General features: G+C 41.2%; 1 pseudogene; it reads right to left on the reverse strand.

Moving 5' to 3' along the window:
- Positions 1–5,923: 5,923 nt before the first annotated feature.
- The window catches only part of LOC147889016 (uncharacterized), a 47,595-nt pseudogene continuing 28,908 nt past the window's right edge, over positions 5,924–24,610 (reverse strand).

Consider the following 24,610-nt stretch of genomic DNA (forward strand, 5'->3'; position numbering starts at 1 on the left):
GAGAAAAAACATCCATCGACTATGAACGGTACCTGCTATAGCCACCTCATCAACTATGTGCACAAGCAAGTGGACTTGAGTTGTCATAATGCTCGAGGGAAAGTGCTTCTCAAGCAAGCATACGGCTTCGATGGATTCCACCCTAGCCTTCTCGATGCTCGATATAGAGATCTCTTTTTGAGATATCTACCTATTTCACATGTCCATGCATATGTAAGATATTTGAGATATCCACCTATTTCACATGTCCATGAAGAAAATACATAATGCGATTTGATAGTAAGCATACCTCACAATACCATAGATCTTGAATATAACATTTCTAACATCTTCTTGTAAGCACCCTTTTATTGTAATTGGGAGGATGAACTATCAAAGCAACAATGAAGTCATGTCAACAATATAACATAATAATAATTACGCTAACACATCACAATTATCAGTACACTAATTCTACTTAGAATACCTGTAAGACCTTGTGCCAATCATGGGACTTGAGCCCACTAAGCTTATTGTCCTTTGAAAATGCTCCTTTCAAGTAACGCATGTACCCTGTCGGTGTTTGAAAAGAGGCAATGTTTGCCTTGACCGCTGCCTCTTCCCTCGTAGAGAGGATCCACGTTGCTTTCGGGAGGACAACTTTTCTTGAAGCATGTACTTGGGGCCACAAACGAGACATCCTATTCATAGCACGCAAGTCTTCTCGCACTCCACTCGAGTCCTTGGAACCAACCAAGTGTGCCCAAATAGTAGCCCCCACATTCTTGAAGATATGCATGGGATCCAAGAGATGATTGATTTGTAACTGACCCCAATAAGGAAGCTCGTAAAAGATCGATAGCCTCTTCATACCAGGAGGAGGTTCCTCTCCATTTGCCCTCCAAGCTTGAATCCAGTCACTTGCCTTCAAATATGATGGTGGTGGATCAAGCTGAGCTCCACGTGCGAGATGGTCGAGCGGAAGGTATCGAGCATGACCTTCATAAACATTTTTCCTCATATGTTTGGAGTAGTGTGCAAGCGATTTCAGAGCCGGTCCACAAACAGGACAAGCTTGGTACCCACTTGTAACAAGTCCAACACGCGTGCATGAATGTGTTAGTACAAGACATGCATGCAAAAGAGAGTCAAAAAAGCATAATCCCTCATTGTACATGTAAAGACACAACCACGTACCTGCGCACTCTCCATATCCTGGGTAGTCATGCATGGTCCACATAAAGATACCTCTGACCAAAATATCATTGGTATGTCTAGGAGCTCTGGAAATATCAAAGACCTGCACTCCTCTCCATAATATCTGTAACTCCTCTATCAAAGGTGCCATGTACACGTCCATGTTTTTTGCCTTGTACTTTCCTGGCACAAGTAGTGCAAGCATGAGGTGTCCGTTTTTTATTGTTAGCCATGGTGGGATATTGTAATTCACCACGACTATGGGCCATGTCGACCAAGATGTCGAGCGTAACCCGAAAGGATTCACGCCGTCCATGGCTAGCCCAAGATGTAAGTTGCGTGGCTCCCTCGCAAAGTCCGGCCACTGATTATCTATGTGCTTCCAAGCTGCACAATTTGCGGGAATCCTCAATGTGTCATCAGTGGACCGATGAGATGCATGCCATGTCATCAACTCCGCTATGGATTTGCATCGGAACATGTGTTGTATTCTTGCAATGATGGGAAAGTGTCTCAAGACCTTTACCGATATCCGCTCACCTTGCAAGTCATCTCTATATCGTTGTTCCCCACACTTTGGACAACTAGCCAAATCTCCATGCTCACAATGAAAGAGAATACAATCATTACGGCAAGCATGGATGGTACCATAATCCATACCCACCATTGTTAGCATCTTTTTCGCTTCATCTCTTGATGCGGGCATGGTATTTGGTGCAGGCAACATCTTCTGGAGCAACCTATGACAAAGACACTATCCAAATGATGATTCTCAAAACAAACAATATCGAAATAATGAGTCAAATTAATGCAAGAGCTAATGTCATTAAGGCCGAGATACTTGTATCCGACCACCCATACTGTACTTGTAGATTCAAGATTGAGAGACAAGCACGTAGTTTAGACATCCTAGCGCCCTCGTACAATTGTGTTGATTGCAACTCTTGCATTTTGACCTCAGACTATGACATCACGTGTACGTGGGATGTAGTGTCCCTAAAAATGGAATCCATCATGTCGACCATACCCTTGTCGTCATCCGGGAGACTATAGTCTTGCTGAAAGTGAGAAGGTATATGTGTACCCTCATCACCCTCCTCATCCTATTTTAAGATTTTGTGTAATATAAGATCTTCTATTTCCTGGTATACAATAAGATTGCGAACTTAAATAGCTTTGACTTACCGATGGTCCATCAACATGTGCAACACCAACGAGGGGTACTGGTTCCGGCTCCTCCCCATACATCCGCAAGTGGCGCATGATAATACGACGTTGATGTCATACTTCTCGCTTGCAATGAGTGCAATGACAGTAGAACCCCTCCGTAAGCCACTTCGTGCTCCCGGGCATTGGCGCATCATCGGACAAGCTTCCACTCGTCCCTTCCATCTACACTTATAAAATCACAACATAAGCATGAAGAAGAGATATTAACAGTTATAAAATAGCATGTTTGAGCTTCTTTTCATGTTACAACAAAAAGTGACTGTAAGCGTCACTATATAGCGACCTTTTTGCTCTGTTCTGTTGCTATATAGCCACGTTTTTAATTAAAAACATCGCTATATAGCGACGCATAAGAGTCACTATATAGCGACGTTGTGGGATAAAACCCGAAACTCTAATCGCGTAGTGTTTTCTTCGTCCTATTCTCTAATCTCTCAAGTAAGCAAGCCAATATCTCCTCCCACCTATTTTCGATGACCTCCCACCTATTTCAAGCAACCTCCCACTCTATTTTCCACTCCTCACCCTTCCCCTAGCTCAGCTTGTACTCCCTCTCTACCCTTTTCCCTCTTTGGTTTCTTGAAAGAAAGTTCTTCAAGAGGTGAGTTTGTTTCAACAATGTAGGTTGTTTGTTTGTTAGCTTTAGTTTTGTGAGTGTTTCTTCTTGTATTGCTAAACCTATAAACTAGTTTTCATGCTTGTTTTGAAAGGATTGAAACAAAAAACGAGATTTCAAGAAAGAAAGAAGACTCACCTCTTTTTTCTGTATTTCTCTTCCTTCTCTTTCTCCTTGTCTCCTCAATCTCCTCCCTTCAAGAAGTTGCTTTTGTAATCTCCTCCTTCCACTAACATCTTATTTGAAAAAATGGGTTGTTTTCTCTCTTTTGTAGGGCCAGTCCACTACACCGAGCGGGACATACTATTTGAGGTAAATGCTTCCTCTTTTTTCCATTTATTATTTTTGTTATTGCATTGCCCTGCAGCTAGCACCTTAAGTGCTAGCTGCACTGATGGGCGTAGGAACCCTCTCTTCCCCTCAAACTCTTTCCTTCTTCCCCCTTCTCTTATTCTATTTTTTCCCCCTTCTCTTTTTTCCCTCTTCTCTTTGTCTTAACTGTGTTGAGCTGTCCTAGCATGACATCTTGCACATTCTGCTTGATTAGGAGATAGGCATACTTGTCTTTCTTATCCCATTCTGCTTGAGCTCGGGCAATGGCAGGATCTTCTACTGGTGCGGAAACTGTTTGTGTAGATGTAGATCTCGTTGTAGATTCCATTGCTGGTGCTGTGACAACAGATGGAGTAGAGCTACTGGTGGCTGGATTGGCCAATGGTCTAGGTATAGATCCATCGACATACTCCCATTTGTCCTAAAGCACAAGAATGGTCTCCATTCGGTATTTCCATGTACCGTAATTGGAGTTGTCTAACTTAGCAGATGCCTCCAGATTGAGGTTTCTAGTCGACATGGTGCAAACAATGTACTCAAAAAAATGTCCTGGAAAACTCTGTATGAATCAACTACAAATACACTAAAGATGCCAAGTGAAATCTCTGTACCGTCGGTGAAGATAGAACTGCAGTATATAATATCTGATCTATGTTACAAGGCTTGTGGCAATGATGCCGGGAATAGCCAAGAGGCTTTACAAGGCTAAAAAATGATGTGCACGATGCCGTGAGATAGCCAAATAGGCTTTACAATGGTGGCATGTGTGTGTGAGATCAAGTGCTATCTGCCCACTGAACCAATCTACAATGCCTCTGTACTCTGAAGTCTACTCATTGAACTGATGAACGTAAGGTTTTAGGTAATGTAATGATGTGAAATCGGATGTGAGCATATGGACTGACTCTGAGTAGGTACTAGTCGAGAATTTCGGGCATGGCTTAGATTGGCAACTTGGGGAGTTCAAAGCATCCCCTCTATGGCGATCTAGTCTACTCTGATCTAGATCTAAACAAACCATCGATCGATGAAAGAGCAGCAAATAATTCCTTTTCTTTTGTTCTTTTTAAGTGCTGGGTCAGATGCGTCGATGTAGAGGCAAATGTGCGTGAAGGAAGTGGTTTTGTCGGCGAGGCACAAATGTGAGTGTAACTTGCACCGAAATGTGTGCATGATGTGACAAGCGCGTAGAGCACAAAAGAACGAGCGACTTTCCTTTTTGGAGCGCCCTCAAATTCTTCCTGGATCAAGAGATATGACTTGATCTAGGTGGAGGGGCAAAAGGAGTGCAAATGGTGCTCAATGATGATGTGTCACTGTGAGTCACATGCAGTGATGATGTGGCACTGTGCTTAGCAAGAGGTGTGCCAGTGAAGCTCTGTGCTGAGGTGGCAAGAGTGTGCACATGCAGTGTGTGCACAGTGTGCCTGGCAAGAGACTGTGCTTGCAGGGGTCAGTGCTGAGGTGGCACTACTGATGTGGCAGAGATGACGTGGCAGTGATGATGTGGCCTGGTGACGTGGCCTGATGACATGGCCTGATGATGTGGCCTAGTGACGTGGCCTGATGATGTGGCTTGATGACATGGCCTGATGATGTGGCACTGATGACGTGTCACTGATGATGTGGTAGGTGATGGGCTAATGACATGTCACTAGTGACGTGGCCAGATGATGTGGCTGTCGGTGCTGATGTGGCAGATGATGTGGCACTTAGAGATAAGGTTGCCACATGGCACACTGACGTGCTATCTTATCTTGCCACGTGTCGCTTGGAGAAGCTCACGGAATCTGCTGAGATGCTGATGGAATCTTGAAGATTCCGTCGTCATTTTCGTTGGAGAGGCCGATTGGAGCTCTGAGCAGTTGCAGAAGATGGGTTACGACTGGAGCCTTCGGAGTTGGCGGTTTTCATCCGTGGCGAAGCTACTTGGTCGTTGCCATTTGCTGAGTTGGTGGCGTAGCTATTGGAGCCGTGGTGGAGCTACAGCTCATGGCTGTTGGAGTAGAGCGGCTATGAATCGCGAGAGCGTTGAGAAGCGCTATGGAAGCCCGTTGGTGGAAAAGGGAGCCACCGCTCTTTGTTGCACGGGAGCCGATTGGGCATGCTTGTATGTAGGGCGCTGCTCGTTGTAGGGGTTTGTTGAGCTAGACGTTCATGGACGACTGCCGTTGATGAGCCAGTTGGGAGCCTATGTTGTTGTAGTAGCGGAGGTTGCTGCAAAGCGCTACTACACAGATGGAGCCAGGAGCCAGGAGCCGCACGTAGGAGGTGGCGAAGATGGTAGGAGTTGATGAGCCTTTGTGCTTAGTGCTTGTCGCAGCAGGTAGTCGATTAGGTCCTTTGCACAACTACTTAGCTTCCGCTTCGATGGCCGTCGCAGTGCAGAGCGTCAGTGCAATGGCAATCGATTCTCCTCCCCTCCTCAAGCCCGACGCTACAATTTTGTCAGAAATGGAGGAGGAAGACCTTTATACTCGAATGAAGACCCTTGAGCGGTAGCTTGAGTTCCTTGATATACAGGAAGAGTATGTGAAGGATGAGCGAAAGAATCTGAAATGGGAGCTTCTACGTGCCCAAGAGGAGGTGAAGCGCATTCAGTCTGTCCCTCTCATCATCGGACAATTCATGGAAATGGTCGATCAAAGCAATGGGATCGTGGGCTCGACGGCTGGCTCCAATTACTACGTTAGAATCCTGAGCACCATTGACAGGAAGCAATTCTTCACCCACAACCAGAAATTTGTGACCTCAAAGAACCATAGCACATCACAAAGCTCAGAGCCTTGTCGACTCGAGGAGAACCTCACAGAATGAATCTCTCTCAACTCAAAAGTAAACGAGATAGAGAAGGTTGAACCTTAGTCTCTGAGAAACTGAAATGAACCTCTCAAGCATGAACTCTCGTAACAGAATGGAACATGAATAGAATTCAACAGAAACTCTCTCAAAGAACTCAAGAATCTCTCTCTCCATAGACAGAAATTCTTCTCAATGAGAAGGAAATTTCTCTCTTTCAATGAACGGAAATCCTTCACTCAGCGGAAGTGAATGGAATGAAAGACAATCTCTCAATCTCACACTCTCAAGAATCTCAATGTCTCAGCGGAAGACAAGGAAGCTCTAATACCATGACAAAATATGAAGAGGGGAGAGGAGAAGAGTGGAGATGAGGAGAGAGGGCACAGCTAGAGAGCACACCACAAATGACTAACTGTACACTAGAATTAGTTGAAAAAATAGAATATATACAAACCCTTTTAGGGTTAGGGTTAGGGGATCTAACCCTTTCCTTTATAGCACTCTATAAGGTTAGTGCTATGCACATATGATCACGTGATGGTGCTATGCACACATGATCACATGATGTTGAGCGTGAACTCTCAACATCCACGCCCCTTCTGCACCTCCATCCCCTCTTATGCCCCTTCTGCACCTCCATCCCCTCCGCACCCCTTCTGTGCCTCCATCCCCTCCTGCGCCCCTTCTGCGCCTCCCACCCTCCCCTCACACTCCTCTCCCCCTCCCCACTCCCCTCTGGCTCTACCCCTCGGTCGCGATAGCCCCCCTCCCCTCCTCCCACTCAACCGCCACCAGCCACCACCCCCCCCTCTTTCAAAAAATAAAAATAAAAATAAATAAATAAATCCTAAAACTAACCCCGCCACTAACCTAGAGTTAGTTAGTTAGGTTGGGTTACGATAGGCTAACCTAGGGTGGGTAAGGTCAAGTAAGTTTAACTAGAGTTAGTTACATTAGATAATCTAACTGGAGTTAGTTAGATTAGGTTACACTAACTAGTGTTAGTTGGGTCTAACTAGTATTAGGTTAGTTCAATTAGAGTTAGGCTAATGTAACTATCACTAGATTAGTTTAGCCACAATTAGGTTAGAGTAACTAATTCTCGATTAGGTTAACTTAACTAACTAGTTAGGTTAGTAGCTAACTACCAGTTACATCAACTAGATTGGGCTAGTTAGGTCAATTGAGTTGGGTCAGTTACTCTCCCTTAGTTAGACTTTAAGTCCATTCACACTTAAACCTATTGACCAATGCACCCCCCCCCCCCAACACACACACACACAAAAAGGCCACATTTTACCCCTATTTTAACACATCATAACTCGTCCGTTTGGCAACCAAACTGGACCCCGTTTGAGGCACGGTTTCACACATGGAAACACCATGCTACAGGGATTTTTTCTAGCCCATTAAACACCATTTGGGAATCTCTAGCACTCGCCAATTTGCACCCTCGTGTGGGCCTCTTTTTGCACTAATTCGCTCATAAATTTTCATGGAGACGTCCAATTGACGATCTGTCTACACTGGCACATTTCCCTACACATGTGGGACAATCCTAAACACATTATTAACATGATGGTCCTTACAACACTAACACATCTCTAACCCCCCTAACACAACTACATCAACACCCGCACTTCCGACAAAGACACCTGTTCCACTCTCGCCAAATTTGCATGCAGCTACACTCCGTCCAATGCCTCTGACACCAATGCTCGCCAAATCCACATTCAAATCTGCTACAGCCAATGCCTCCGACAATCCTCTACCCCGATTCCCCCCCTGAAATTCAGAAAATCTCTTTGATTCCTCCACAACACAACATGGCCGAGTGCCATCGCGATGATGAGGATCTTGACCTCAATGCAAAGGGGACAATTTCTTTAACAATCGCATAAATTTTGGCAACATTAATAACAATCAAGGCAAGTGCCCCCTAAGCAAACTTGAACTTCCCAAATATAATGGTAGGGGCAATCCAGCCCGATTCCTCTAGCATTTTGATGCCGCATGCTGTGTGGGTGGAGATCAATCCAATGAAACCAAGGTCACTTGGTTTCTGATGGCCTAATCGATGAAGCCTCAGAATGGTATCTAGACCTCCTAGTGGAAGAAAGAGCCACATGGGACCTGCTGCAAATAGAATTTAAGAGGCATTCTCAATGTTGGCTCTTTCCTACGGCTTTCGTAGGAAGAGCAAGGTATTCTCAGTATCTTGATGTGATGTTCCTGAGGAGTAGTATTTTGTTTCACATAGATTCTTGTGACATCACTCCATGTATTTGTGATTCTTTCTATAAGTTCCATGTATGGACTTCATTGCTTGTATATTATCTTTGCATATATGTCACGATCACCAGCACATATATCTTTGCATATATGTCAAGATCGACCGCACATATATAACTACACTAGAGCTAGAGTTCCAATGCAGCAAAGAAAACACGCTAATAGAAAAGACTACCCACCTCACCAAAAGATGAAGTGACACCATTGGGAGGTGGACATGTCAGGTCATATGAAAATAGAATGATAAGGTCGAGCTTAATAAAATCTCTCCCTATTTAAGTGCAGTGGAGTGACAACTAAGAACCCATTCTGAAATCTAGCCCCAAACCTCTACAGATTGATCCACCTACTAGAAATCTATGGCATACCCAAAAGACTTCAAAATGCTCATGTTCTATCCTAATAACAATTTAAGATGAGCTAGACTCGGAGACAAGGGAGGAAGGTAGCTACAAGGAGGACATGCTTGGCAATTGGTTTTAGGACTTGGAGTTGGCACAAACGGTGTGAATATTCATTTACTTATCTATCTTTTCTCTTATTTCTTTAAGGTACTTGTCAATCTCATGATGTAGGTTTCTGTTGGTAGGACATCGTGGAGGCTTGAACATGTATAGAGCACCGAGTCTAGGATAAAGAGGATCCCCAGTGAAAGGAGGAGTTACTATGGGCATACAAGATGGTAGAGAGTAGCAAGCAGTTGGTGAGAAGAGTGTGTGATGAGGTCTGTTATAGTGCAGTAGACTAGCATAAAGAGCTATCAGATGCTTGCTACAGAGAGGTTGATAAGATAGTCGAGAGTTTGGAATTTCCCTAAGCTTGCTAAATGTGGTTGTATATTAGTTTAAATAAAAATCTTAGGCATTTTGTGGACTTGTGGACTTCTCAGACTACCATCATCCATGATCTATGTTGCTCTCCTCAGTTTGTAATACCTGATTTTGTGTTGATCTGCTCCCTCATGTTAATACTTAAATGTCTTTAGAAAGTTGTTGGTTTTTAAGTGACAATAATATGTGAGCATAATATTTTGTAAGAATATACAAATTATCTGAGTTCTATCTGAGTAAAGTGTTACCCCATCTTATTTACTCGACCAAAGTACACTCGGATCTCGATTTAATACATGAATACTTAAAGGTGAGCTATTTAGATTTGACTTCACAAGCTGAAATGTATGCTACCTTGCATGCCATTGCCCCTCAAGTAGTAACATCCATGGAGGAAAGGCAAAGTTGTTAGTATGCATGTAAAAAAAAAACTAAAATTTGAGTTAGAAATGTGGAGCCCAAGATCAACTAACTCATCTCTTTCTTTGGGGTTGGAGTGTGACTCTTTGAGGGTGTAGCCTGCTTACACCTGGCTGCTAGTTTTTCTTCTTTTTCGAAGAGTCAAGGCTGTTATTAGGCTAGCTGTCATTGCCAATGTACCCCTCCCAAGTATTTGTATTTGTGTTGATTGGCTTCTCATGCATGGTTCTCCTTTGTGAAGAAACATAAGCACTTGGCAAAGCATAAAATTTGCATAATAAGCTTGCACTAGACCATCTATTCCTACAAGAAATTGGTATCATAGCATACACTGAATAGTACCTACAAATAAGTTAATCTGAGGAGAATTTAAAAAATGTTGTTGTCCCACATGCTTGTGCTGGAATCACCTTTGACATTAATCATATCAAAACACAAAAGGTCATTACAGAGATATATTGTTATTTTAGTGAGTAAAAATGCTAAAGGACATCTTCCTAACCTCATTACTTGTGCTAACATGTTCTATTTGCATTAGTAGTGGTGTTAATAATATGATAGTGGTTTCATATACCACTTGATACCACTTCATACCAATAGAAAATAAGCATTGGTTTCTATCTTGTATATGATTTAGTAGTGGTATTAATAATAAAATAGTAGTGCTAGGAGTGATATCAGTATTACACTAAGCATAATGATACTTTCCATTACATATACCAGTTGACCGATAAACAAAGAACACTACCTTCCAACATCTGCATTACTAGTGGTGTTAATAATATAAAAGTCATTTCATACCAATAGATACTACTTCGGACCAACAGAAAATAAGCAATGCTTTCCAACATCTTGTATTGGATTTAATAGTTGCATTAATAATATAATAGTGTTCTAGGAGTGAAATACTAGTAAGCGTAATAGTAGTTTCCATCAGATAGACCACTTGATACTAACAAACAATAAGCACTACTTTTCAACATCTTGTTTTTCCTAAGTTTAATAGTAGTTTCTTGTCACAAATACCACTTCATACCAATAGAAAATATCACAAAGAGATGAAATACTGATATTAAGAACATGAGTGTGATGTCAATAGTACAATAGAGGTATTACAATAGGTTTCCTATAATTAGGTAGTAAGTAAGGTAACTCTCCAAGTTTAATAGGGACAAATACCACTTTATACCACTACACAATATCCACCATATTGAAATATACCTCTCCCAAGTTTAAAAGGGATAGATACCACTTTATACCACCACTACACAACATATTGAACGGTAGCTCTCCAAGTTTAATAGGGATAGATATCATTGTATACCACTACACAATATCCACCATTATTCAATCTCCAATGTAGATCTCTCACAACTCTTGATAATCTTCAAGACATCTCCCTTGTCTTCTAGACACCATCTCTTTTACAGAACGATGAATCTCCTAGTTGCACTTAGTTTTTAGGAAATTGAAAGGCATGCATGTGTGAAGTAGAATGAGTGGTATAAGTGTTTGCAAGGAGAAATCAAAAGATTTAGCATGTCACCATCGTTAGATAAGAGCATACTGCAAGTAGTGAAATTGTCATCGATGATGAGTACACACATCTCTTTGTGCAACTTTGGTAGTCATTGTGAAAACAATGAAATGCTTCACCTTTGATGAATCATCTATTTAATAAATTCAACTTGCAATCTCATTTGTTCCACTTCTATTGTCTTCTCCATGTAAGCATGCTGTACATGAGAAAAAGTAATGCATTGAGGAATTGTGATAGGTCTTGGGTGCATGTAAGTAACTCCTAATTTCTCTAAGAAGATAAATCTCAAGAACAATTAGTCAATACATTCATCACTTGTGCTTCCTCTAATGAGGTCTATAGGTTGTCATATGATTCCACACTAGAAGGGTTTGTGTACTACAATGCTTTTTGTAACCTGCAACTTCATCTTTGAGATGCTTTATAATGCTAGCATCAATCGCCATCGGCACGACAATTTTTGCTTATTCCAAGGCCTTCTCTGATGTACATAGTCTTTCCTTGAGGCTTGCCTTCAATCCAAATACTCCATCATTGCAATCCTGCTCACACTTTGCACTCTCCACATTTCCAGCCCATGAATCCATAAACAACATGAATTTCTATAGTTTTTGTTGCACCAACCCTAGGATATCTACTAGCAAATGTTCAGCTACATTGTCAACTTGGTCTTCCAAAATTTGCTCATTGAATTCTTCTAGGCCTAGAGCACATGCAATGTTAATGGATGCTTACCAGTGCCACTGTAGAGGCCATTGGTTGGTTCACTAGTTTCATGGGACCACATTTGTAGCTTTCTCAGAATGCCACCTTCTACACTTAGTTTACTCAAAACACTCTATCCAAACTCAACCCAATTAATTGCCCCTATGCAAACTTCAAATACAAATCCTTTTGCAAATTCCTTGGCTTCTCTCCCTCCATATAGAACTTGAACTCATGATTGAAGTCATCTTTTGTTTTGCAAAAGGCCTTTAGTGTTCCTTCTTCTACCTTGGGAGCACGCAAGTGGCTTATTAAAACTTTGTAGCACATCCCACCACCAAAAGCAAAAAAGGAGCCATCTGAATATTTGACTGAATACTAAAGGCCAAGAAACTAATGGTGAAGACAAAATTGAAAACGAGACCCAATAACAGAAACTCACCCTTGGAGAGTGCACACCTTCATCCTCCTTATTCTTTCGTTTACCAATGGGTTGAACAAGTTGCATTGCTGGAATTGAGCAGTCCCCACATAACATACTGGAAAAGAGTTCAAAAATGTGCATACGACCTATGTGGGTGGGGCAAGCAAGGAAGTTTTGGTTCTTGTGGCAAGCACAAGGCAGGGCATGCATGAAGTTTGTCGACGCAAAGTGTGGAGGGAAAGATGTGCATGGAAAAATGTTGTTGTATTGATGATGTCAAGCTATTAGCGTGGTGGTTGTTTATGGTAACCTGTTAACAAGTTTTAAATTTCAAACACATTCATATTCAATACCACTTCCTCAAGGTTTCACAAAATGGGTTAAAAGTGTACTAACTTACCTTTCATGTACCCAAATAGTTTTCTAGCTTTGTGAGCCACTCCTCAACTCATTGGGAGTCCGAGTGTACCCTTTAAACTTATGGACTAAGAGCATATCCTTCACATCCTTGTTTGCATAGTTCTTGTTGTACCCACTAGAATATCCGTCATCCTCATGTTTAAGACTCATATACTGAGAAAAAGGCATCTCATCACACACATCCTCAGGCAAAGCCCAATAAGAGCATAAGGAATCTAAAAGCATATCGTCCGTGGTCACTTGCTACCCATTTCGAGCATTTCATTGCATAGTAACACCACTCGCTTGATGCAAGGTCTACATTTGGCTAAAAGTGTTCTTTCTATCAAAGCCATAGAAGCACGCATTCCTGGTTGAGTCTGCCTCCTAAAGGCATCCCTTAAAAAGATGGCGCAATAAAATCCTGAGAAGGGGAGTAACCTCTCTCCCAGATGCCTTGCAACGCAAAACCATAGCCAAGCATACTCACGGGTGTAGTACTAAATGGATGCATACCCAAAGGTTGGCCTAGTATAGATGGCTTAGCCTATGTAGAAGCAGAAAGTTGTGAGCCAAAAGGTGGCCTAACCTCCGTCAAGAAAGTTCTCTACGGCACAAAAAAGGCATCACCCAAATTGGTATAATCCCCATGCTGGGGTACATGCAATGGTCTAGAAAATAGGTGCTCATAGGCACAACATGCATCAGCACCATAAACCCTCTGCGTTGGCCCAAAAACTCATCATGGCTATCTGACTAATCCCGATTTTGGGGTACATGCTACTTACCCTTACCCTGTATAGCAATGGCAGATGTGATCTCTACTGACCAATCTAATGTCCCATCTGAGCAAGAGCAATATCTGACATTAGCCATGGTCATGGTAAGCTACTCGCCAAGCTGCTATCCTATCTGGCAACAAGTACCCTAGAGCATAGAAGTAAGGGCATACAAAAATTGCGCCAGCACTTCTTGAGATGTAGGAGAGAGGGGTTGAGTGGTAGGAACTTTTGTACCACTAGTGGATGCAACCACTATGATAGGCACTTGCTCATACTGAGTAGCCTCATCACTGTCATGCAATATATCATGAGGGGGCATGCTTAGGTGCCATGATGACTATCACAGGAGAGAAGGAAGGTCAAATGTGTGGCTTTCCCTATTATAGTGTGTAGGGCCACAATAAGGTCGATGGAGAAGCTTTGGAGGAAGGTCGTCAAAGAGGTTTCAAAACGGGGCTTGAATGAGCCCAATTGAGGACGTGGAAGGCCTTCAAAAGATGCTATGATAAGATGGATTTTATTTTTTAGGGGGGTTCCTAAGTCACCTAGGATAATCAGTACACTATCCTAGGACTCCTAAGGCAGTCTCAAGGCAGTTAGGATTGTTGGTTAGTGTAATCTAACCAAACTATAATTTAACCCAATCCTAGTTAAATTGACCTAATCTAGCCCCACTAACTTAGCCTAGCCTAGCTAACCTGCTTAACCCAACTAATCAGATTTAAACTTACCTAACAATTAATTGACAACTCACGCTAAGGTTTTGCAACAGGCGATAGACATGGATCGCAAGATGGCAACACAACCCGATGGACTTTGATGGGCAGTGGCATGGGTGTGGCACCAAATCTCATAGGTCAAGGAGATTTGAAAGTGGCTAGAGAAACTTGTAATTTTATGGTCAAGCTGAGACTCTAGTTGGATGGTTCATTTGATTCATTTAAGTCTAGGTAGTCGTTTGGGACGTGAGTGGCCAAGCAATCCCTACCTTCAGCATTGGGGTTCCTTCAAACCCATTGTTTGGGTCCCTACAGATTGGTCAAGTAGCCGCTGATTCATGGGATGTTATGTCATGGTGCAATTGGAGTGAGTGATGATGAGGGTCTATCCATTGCAAGGCATCAACAATCAGACGGGAACTACCAAGCCATCATTGCTGCATGAAGGCTTCTAGCCCTATGTAGCAATTGAGCTTGTGACATAGTTCTAGAGTTTTCCAAGTAATATGCGATTGCTTCCTTGCATGGGCATCTGTATCTTAGAGCTAGATTGCCCCGTCTGAAGCCCCCTCTCAAGTCGAAACTAATACACTATTGCCAGATTGATGAACTTCAGTGCTCCAATGACAACGGGCAAGGATCAATCCATTGTATCTAGATTCCCACATTGGCAATCTCCTGTCCCATCTAGATTTCGAGCAGCTCATTAGACAATAGCTGCAGTAGAACACTAGAAGACCCCCTCTGGATCTACTAGGCCATAACATTCAAACAAAATATAGACTAGTTACATACTACCACCTAGGTCGGCAAGAAGAATGCCTCATGGCTCTAGGTCTTGCATGAAAGCTTGCCTTGATAAATGACTCCCTTCCTCCTACACCTGATTGGCATGTCATGCTACCACCAACAAGCAAGCAATCCTCCATCTAGATCCAAAAAGCCTACTAGCAATGCATCCTTTCTTATGCTACTAGAAGGATGGATATGTCATAGTAGTGGTAACACTATCCAATTGAATATTAGCTCCCTCATTGTTCCTTTGAGGACATTGCCGCCAGTAATAACCTTTTTGGCCACATCAGTTATATGTATGGGATGCCTTGAGTGCTTCTCATTCGTTAGCTATCAATTGATTTCTACCTTTTTGCTTAGTTGCCAAAGCCTCAGGCTGACTCTCATAGGTATGATCTACAAAGTGCTCCTCCTGGTCAAGCACCATCGGGACCACACTTCCTCCTAGGTCAATGAATTCATCCTTCCACGTGTTATCAAGGACAAATAAAAGGCCCCATACTAAGAGGATAGTTGGGATAGTAGAGCTATGTCCATGTCCTCAGACAATATCTGCTTCCTTGCCTGGAGGATCTCCTTCCAAAGTTCCCGTAACTTGTTGATGTGCTCTCGCATTGTTGAAGACTTCTTGGGATCCAACAATCGCATCTAGACTTCCATGGAAACCCCCTTCATGGGAGAGGTTTGATTATATAGGGATGCCAAGTGCTTCATTTGATTAATCACTTGAGGAGTACAATTAAGGAAAATGAATGACCTTACCCTTGCATTGGCATGCTGAGACATGGGCTCATCCTCCTTGTGCTCCAGGACGCCAAGATTGGATGCAAGGGGATCAGGTGTGGCAACTCCTATCAATATGAAATCTGCCAGATCATACAACTATAACACAGACTCCCTCATCACCCACTAGACTCCAAAATTCAGCCCCATCAAATTGGCAGTCATTATGGTCTTTGTATACAGAAGAAAAGTGGCACACTCATCTTTATTAGGAGAGTGTCTTGAAGATCATAATTCTTGATTTGTTTGAAGACCATAGATCCCTAAAAGTTGCACATGGGGGAGGCCAATCTAGATTTTTTCAAATAAGAGATTGTTGCTGTGGAGGGAAAGGAGTTGCTGCTCTAGTATGGTTGTTGGTTTTATTGTTGTTGCTATAGTGTCTTGTTGCTGTTCTAGAATGCCCAATCAATGTGTATTCATGAAACAAAGGCACAGTTTTGAGTGCACAATCAAGTGCACTAATGGTAGCTTGAGGAGCAAGATTGCTCTCAAATACCATCATAGTTATGGATGCCTTATGTATGCTTATTTGGAGATTGAGGGCTTGTAGGATGAAAGAGCTCATGAAGATTTTGAGAAAGCAAGCTGAGCATGAATGTATAGACAAGCAACAGATTAATGAAAATAGAGTTTGATCCATGGTTATTTCTTGTTCATTCTAACATAAAACTCGTCAACAAATATAGAGAAAGGAGTGACAGTTGAGACATAGTCAAAGAGAAGCACAACAAGAAACATCTCACAACAAGCCAACGATAGCCATGCTCCTCGACAATAGCAATTCAAGGAAGAGTTACTATTTTTAGAGATGATGAAGTACTTATGAAAGCTCATAGGCAAGTACTTGAAGAAGTGGTTTGACAACATGAATAGAAATGCAAGAGTCTGTTGGCCTTACAATAAAGCAATAGAAGTGGCCAACAAAGAGACTTTAGAGTAGCTCATTATTGAGTACAAGGAACCCAACAAACCAAGTAAGGGAATGGGCTAATGATGAGGTAGCACACGTGTCCTATTGATATGACACCTATGGCTATGGTATCCACATGGCCAAAATTGAGCCTAAGGTTTTAGCCCTTAGGATCTAGAGCCAGATAATAAAACATTATCCTTCCTCTTTTTGCTACTGGACATGCTGTTGATCTTGCTATCTCTTTAGCTCTTTGTGCTCGATGCAAGCTTCTCGTCCATGGGTTACATATAGCAAGGCTTATTCAAAGACTCTTCTTAGTAAATGGGCTTAATAGGAGTTCCTTTCTCTCCTTTCCTTGTTGACAGACCAGTGGGATCCGTTCTCCTTGTCTTGATCTTTGTATTGAATAGAAAGCTTGAACAAGTAGCATCACAAGTAGGTCTAGACCTCCTAAACATATTTTGCTCAAGCTACTATTCAGTTCTTCTTCTTGACAATGCTACACTCCTTGTAGCATAGAAACTGATCCAATTATTGACTTCTCTTGTGTTGTAAAGGGAAATTCCATAACCTCATAGCCTAAGAAAGTTTCTCTGATATCATGATAAAAGATAAGAAATGATCACCACTAAGCCTAGAGAACATGTCATCAATGTAAAATATAAGGAGGATCGAACCATGCAAGATAAACAATCTTGATGTGAGAGACAACAAGATAATAAGACTCAACTTAATCTCTATTACGATGTGATTGTCCATCATACAATGGGAGGATTCATATATAGATAGCCTTAAGATCACCAATTACACATCATCATGCCAAGTTTCTACCTTTTCTCACCTCTTTCCTTATCTCTCCACAACTCATCTTGATCTTCTAGAAATTTCTCATCACTCTCACTCTCTGACACTACCACTCCTCCACTCTTCTATTGATTCCCATTTCCAAGAAGGGGAGAGTTAGCAATAAGCCTTTGGAAACTGTACACACAGACATATGGAGGCTGTACAGAGTGTATCATTTGTTGATGGAGCCAAATTCTATATTTCCTTCATTGATGACCATAAAGGTATGACATGGGTATATGTCTTGAAGCATAAGAGTAGAGCCTTAGATACGTTCATTAAGTTTGAGAGGATTATTGAGAAGGAATTTGATATGTATGTGAAGTGCTTGAGATCAAGAAATGGTGGGGAATACATGTCTAGAGAATTTGATGACTACCTAAGGGAGAATGACATTAGGAGACATCTAACATGTAGCTACATGCCTCAGCAAAGTTCTGGTCACACTGAGAGGAGAAAATGAGTGATTGATGATGTTGCTAGGGATATTATGAACCAAATGGATGTTACATTGCATTATTGAGCAGAAGCAGTGCACATTGTAGTGCAACCCACCGCTATCATATCTGTCATATCTCCATATGAGATTATGACTATGAGGATGGTGATTGCATTGGTTACAAGCAAGGATGGAAATTAGGGAAGATGGATGTAAAGAATGCATTTTTGAGTGGGACATAGAGAGAAGAGCTATATGTGTAGCAACTTGACAAATATGTGCATCCTAGTTATCAAGGATATGTGTGCGGGTTGAAGAAGGCCATTTCTGGATTAAAGCATGCATCCCAAGCATCGTGCAAGATGATTAACAAGTACTTGATGAGTCTTGATTTTTTTCCCCAAAATATGAGTCTTGCATTTAGAGTCATTTACACTAGTAATTAATTATATGTGATGCACATGAAAAAAGGAATAATGATTACGGTTATATATGTAGATGACTTGATTAGGACAAGTAGTTATCGTGAGAAGCTTGCATATGTCAAAAGCAAGATAAGCAAGCAATTTGTTATATCAAGGAGTTAAGATAATTTCTAGGTATTGAGGTGCTAAGAATACTACATGATATATTGCTAATGGAATGGCAATGTCTTGATTATGCTAGAAAAATATGGCATGTTAGGATGTAAGCCAATTGATGCTACCATGTTGGGATGGAAAAGTAATATGGCATGTTGGAATGTAAACCGATTGATACTCCCATGGATTGGAATGGAAAGTTGGAGACGATGGCGCATACATTGAGGACATTGCAAAATGGTAGGAAGCCCAATCTAGCCTGCCATCACATGACCGGATTTGTGCTACATTGTTGGTATTACTAGTAGTTAGTTTATGCAAAATCTATGTAAGATCCATTAGGACATAGTGAAGAGGATTCTAAGATATGTGAAGGCCTATTTTACATATGGATTCTTCTATGAGAAAGGAAAAAACATATAACTCTCTGAATATTGAGAAGGAAACAACCAATAGTTCCATTGTCTAGCATAGAAGCATAGTATAGAGGCACTGAGTGGCCATATGTGAAGAAAGGATGAGATTATTGCTTGTTGAGTTGGATATTAACATTAATGGAAGTGTCATAATCTATTATGAGAACATCAGTAGTATTATGTTGGCAAAAAACCTAGTCTACCATGCCACTAGGACCAAATACATTGAAGTGCACTACTACTTCGTTAGAGACTAGGTGATTCGGTGGATAGAACCATCTAGAGTAGGTTTAAAAAAATGAATAGGTGGTTGACATATTCATGAAGTCCCTTGAGAAGGACAAGTTTGAGTACTTCCAAGGAGCTTTCAGAATTAATTCTTAGCTTAAGGAGGAGTATTGAGAACCCCTATCATACATGCTATGTGTTGATGGTGTGTGCGATGTGAACTAAACCTTGAGGTAGTAAGATAGGGTCTATATTGTATTATGAGATTGAGAAGGAAAAAGCCATCAAGAATGAAGAAGGAGAAGTTTGACTAAAAAATATGTCCCCCAAGTGCGACTATAGTGAGTGGAGGCCCTTAGTATGGTAAAAAATGTTCAAAATAATGGCATGATTTTCTTGAAAACCTATTTATTCTCTATGTTGATCACCAACCATGCTTCATTTAGTAAAAAAAATAGCCATCCAAGGAAGAATGGTACATTACATGTCATTGTTTTAGGAATTCAAATTCAAAATCATCCAAAAGCTCAGGAGTTGTTCAATGGGAGTAAGATGAAACCTTACCAAGCACCCACACTTCAAATTTCACATTTATGACACACTCATGAAAGAGAGAACTCACACATGTAGGTAACAAAAAACAAAGATGTACCATTTGGCAGCATCATGCAACCTTCATGCAGCCATTCAAGGAGATCCATCATAAGTAGCACCCAAAATGATCACAAAAACAAACCCTTCATGTATTCAAACAATTTCATTCATAGCCAATTTGTGTTGCACTTAGATTTAGATCCATCAATCCTCATAGCTCCCACTTTTTCTTTGTTCTGTCCCCTCTATACACAAAGCTTCATTGACACCCTCCATCTCAACCATCACCTTGTCGTTCTCTTTAGAGTCCCCTCTCTAGCCCATGCCTATCAAGAAGAGACTTTGAAAGCCACACTCTCATGTCATTCCACCACATCCCATCGACTGGACTCTTTGCAAGCCTTGCATCCTCTCGTGCTTACTCCTTGCAGTCCTAGTTCCTCCTTGTAATCCATCGGGGGATATTTTTTTGCGAGCTTTGCATGCGAGCTTTTTCATTTTCTTGCGAGCTTTTTTTAAGTTGTGAATGGAAAAGACATAAAAAGGAACACTGAAAACATACAGCTTTGTGAGCTTAAGGGTTTTCTTGCTATCTTTATTTGAGCCTCAAAGTAAGAATTTTGTGTAGTGAAAAAAAAATAAATGAAATTGGGGGAGCCATGAAGCACCTTCTACCGAATGCCATCTAAAACAAATTTCTATAGCTCACTAAATTTTTGCTATCCATATGACTGATCCATTTTGTACTCAAAATGATCAAGGAACGACTATTGGCATAGCCCTTGGCCAAGCTCTAGGGATCCTTTTTTTGGTCTTTGTTTAGGACAATCTTCCCCTTCATGTGAAGCTAATAAGGATGCCCTTTTAGTATCACTTATTATGATCTTGTTGAAATGATTGATTATTAATAACTACTAAGTATATATGTTCAAACTATTGATATACAATGACAAGTTCAGGCTCTTATGAAACAAAGAGTTTTCAAGAAAAACTTTTTAAATATTTATAATTTTGACACTACTACATAAGAAATGGCTTTGTTCATATCACACCGATCAGTTTGACTACAAACATGACCATATTTGGAGCCATATTGACCAAGTTATGGCCAAAATAAGACTTGCTGTTCAAGCTCCCCAAACATGGCCAGGGGCTGCACTAGCGCAACCCCATAAGTGCTTGGGGGGCTTGGACAGAAGCCATTCTTATTTTGGCCATAACATGGTCAATATTGACTCCAAACATGGTCATGTTTGTAGTCAAAATGATCGGAGTAAAATGAACAAAGCCATTTCTTGTGATAGAGTGTCAAAATTATATATAATTAAACAATATTGCTTTAATTTTTCTATTGAACACTTACAATTGGCAGTTTTTAACTAGAAGTAGGATGCCTTATTGGCATAAGGGTTAGCTTCTTGTGCATAGAGAACTCAAAGAGTATCTTCATAATTGTCTTGTGAAATGGTTTAGAGAGCCCAACGAGCTAGGTGGGACTAGGACATCTTGTTGGCATAAAGGCTTGCATCGGTCTTTAGAGACCCAAAGAGTATCTCTCGAGTATCTTCATAATTTTCTTGTGACATGGTTTGAGGATTACATATATTGTCATCAACACTTGTGATTAAAGAGACATGAAAGGTTTTCAAGATTAGGATCTATTACATTATTCGTGTGCATGCCTTGGTTGTAGTGCTTGCGTGGAATGAAAGTTTGGAATGCTTGCCTTCAAATACACGATGCTTTTTATGCATGACCAAAAAGATGCTTTGACGGCATGATTCTAATTAGTCATTGCATTAGTTTTAAGATCAATGATTTGAAGGTTTTTTTAAGAATGCAATTTTGAAATGATTGCCTTCATATAAAAAATGCATCCTTCCAATCATGGCATTTCTTTGAAGATGTGCATGCTTTTAATCCTTCAAACGCTTGTAGTGACTATATTACTTCAAATATTAATGCATGTTTAGAATCCTCTGAACATGCAACCACACAAGAATCTACCATTTGAGACCCTTACCCTCTTTTCTTGAGCTCTCACACTCCTCTAAATCCATGTCATAGAACCTTGACAACCGACCTTACTTCTCAAGTGATCATGGATCAAGGGTTGTGTTATAAGTGTTGCTCAAGATAAGTGACTCTTATATTATGTGAAGTCCCCCAAGAGTTTTGTTACATAATGTTCTAAAAAATGACCCAAAAAATCAAGTCCCCCAAGCTTTAGCCAAGGAAAAGCTCACAAAAAAATGAAAAAGCTTGCAATCAAAGCTCGCAAAAAATAAACACCCCCATTGGTCCACCTTGCAAGCCTTCTCCCTATAACTTTTTTTCCTTGTACTAATCATTGAAGCAAGGAAAATCATTGAAGTCTCAGAGGCACAATCCATGGTCCAATACCCTCCAACCAAATCCTTTGCAACATCCAATGGTCCCACTTCTGCAAGTAGTCTTGCAAACATGACATCCAATGCATCTAGTGATCTCTTGATCTCGATAGCTTTCTGAGACGTCTTGAGAGAATTGAATATGAAGGAGGGATACATTGTATGTGGGGGTGTAGAGTCCACATTCACACAAAGATGGATGAGGACATGATCAAAGTTCATGGAGGTAGTTTGCAAGCTAGTTTCTTAGGGCATTCATGGAAGAAACAAACCTTATTAAGGAATTTCCCCTTGTTTAGGTTAGTAATGATGGTGTAGTCAAGGTTTAACCTTGCCAATGAAGTTATAAAATATTTAAAGAAAATAAGGCATTTCGTTTTGAATACTCAAGGAATCACAAAGTACTAGAAAGTTTGAGAAATAGTAAAGCAACTACATGGAGCTCAAGTCTCCTATTCAAATGTGATTACCAGAACCTTAACCAAATTAAAGAACCATTTTAAGCACATGTCTCTAATATTGCATCAGACAAACAAAATTGCAATCCACCTGCTGGGCAAGGTCCTTTATGTGGGGGTTAAAGGTCACTGTGCCTTTACCCCAGTTATGTACAATACTCAAACACATATATAAATGAATGAAAAAGAAGATTAGGGTGGTTCTGCACCCAGCAAAACTTGTGTGGCTCTCTGTCTCTCTCTCTCCTTCTTCCGTTCTTGCTTCCGTTGAGAGCACTCTCAACTGGTATTAGAGCTCGAGTGATCTAGCTGAGCGTGCGTGAATGCTGGAAGCTCAGCAGCTCTGTGGGAGGAAGGAGAAGCTTTGTGGAAAGCTTTGTGGGTGACTTTACTTGCATCCGAGTGTGCAGAGACTTGGAGGAACCTTTGGAAAAGTCACTTTGGCTTTGCGAAGTGGTTTTGAGAGCCTGTTAAGAGCTTTCAAAGAAAAAGTCGTTTTTGGAGCTTTTCCCTATTCCGTTCGATGACAGAGACTCCGTATTGACTTGTAGAGGCAACTATTGCTTGCTTTTGGTGTCCACATTACTTAGGAGCTTGGAAACACCTTCATTCTTGAATCTGGGATCATTTCAGTGGATTTCTGGCTCACTGTGTCAATTCTTGCGTTTTTTGCCCGGGTGTTGGAACTCAAGTTTGGAGCAACCATTTGCAGATCTGTCAGTTCCGGTGGACTCAGGAGGTCCTAAAACTTCTATGTTGCTCATCATTCGCACTTCGGTGGAGTTTACAAACAGCTCTGTTTCCAAAAACGTTTTTCAGTCCGTGTGTTGGACCCAGTGATTGAGACCACAGTTTCCAAAACCGTCTATCCCATTGCGTTTCGGATGCCCAAAAACCCCTACCTGTCAGTTCTTGCATAATTCGGTGGAGGATTTTTAGAGTTATAGATCTCTGTGTATTCGATTTCGTCTCTCTGTTATGCATTTTTCATACTAAGGTCGAACCTTAGATTTATGCCACATGGCAGTGGATAAGTGTTGACTCCCATTTCTCATTCATTGGGGGAAACATGAGGAAAAGTGGCCACAAAAGTTGTGGTTGGATTCTAAGGGTGCACGGAGGTCCTAAGGTGGAGAATTTTAGAGGGTGGTAATAATGTAGAAAAGTGGAATGTGTCACCATATTTAGTATAACTAGCCATAGTTATACTTTGTATGCTGTATGAAAGTTCTCATGAAACATTTCAATTTTAAATGCATATGTGTCAACTAATGTGGAGAATGCAAAGCAATTAAATGGGGACAATTGGGAGTCGGTGTTGTGTAGGTAACGTTTTGGGTGCACCTAGTATTTGGTGTGATTCTCTCTTGCAAGCACTAGCATTTGGGATTTTGTTTCATTTGCATCATGGCATCCTCTTCCACGTCTGAAAAGGAGTTTTTCAGCATTAAAAAGATTGATGGGACAAACTTTTCTTTGTGGAAAGAACAAATAAGGGATGTGCTTATTCAAAAGAAGCAGATTAAACCCTTGGCAGGGATTGAAGCTAAGCCTGCAAATATGTCTGAGGCACAGTGACCTTTAAACCCCACAACCTCCCACTTAAAGGACAATGTGCCTTTAAGGGAGAACAACCAGTGAGCATACTATCGAATGCCCATCAATACTTGACAATACTCAAACCGCTAACTAGGTAGACTCTTCGTCAGCATATCTGCAGGGTTATCATCTGTATGAACCTTAACAAGCTCTATGCGCTTGTCCTCAAGTACCTCCTTGATGAAATGGTTCCTGACCTCAATGTGTTTGGTCTTTGCATGAAAGACCAGATTCCGTGCTAGCTGAATAGCACTCATGGAATCACTATGCAATGTCGGTACACTTGTATGAATCCCC

The sequence above is a fragment of the Dipteris shenzhenensis genome, chromosome 21 (genome assembly GCF_047967505.1).
Source record: "Dipteris shenzhenensis isolate YYH24624 ecotype China chromosome 21, Dip_SZ_1.0, whole genome shotgun sequence".
In the NCBI taxonomy this organism is placed as follows: Eukaryota; Viridiplantae; Streptophyta; class Polypodiopsida; order Gleicheniales; family Dipteridaceae; genus Dipteris; species Dipteris shenzhenensis.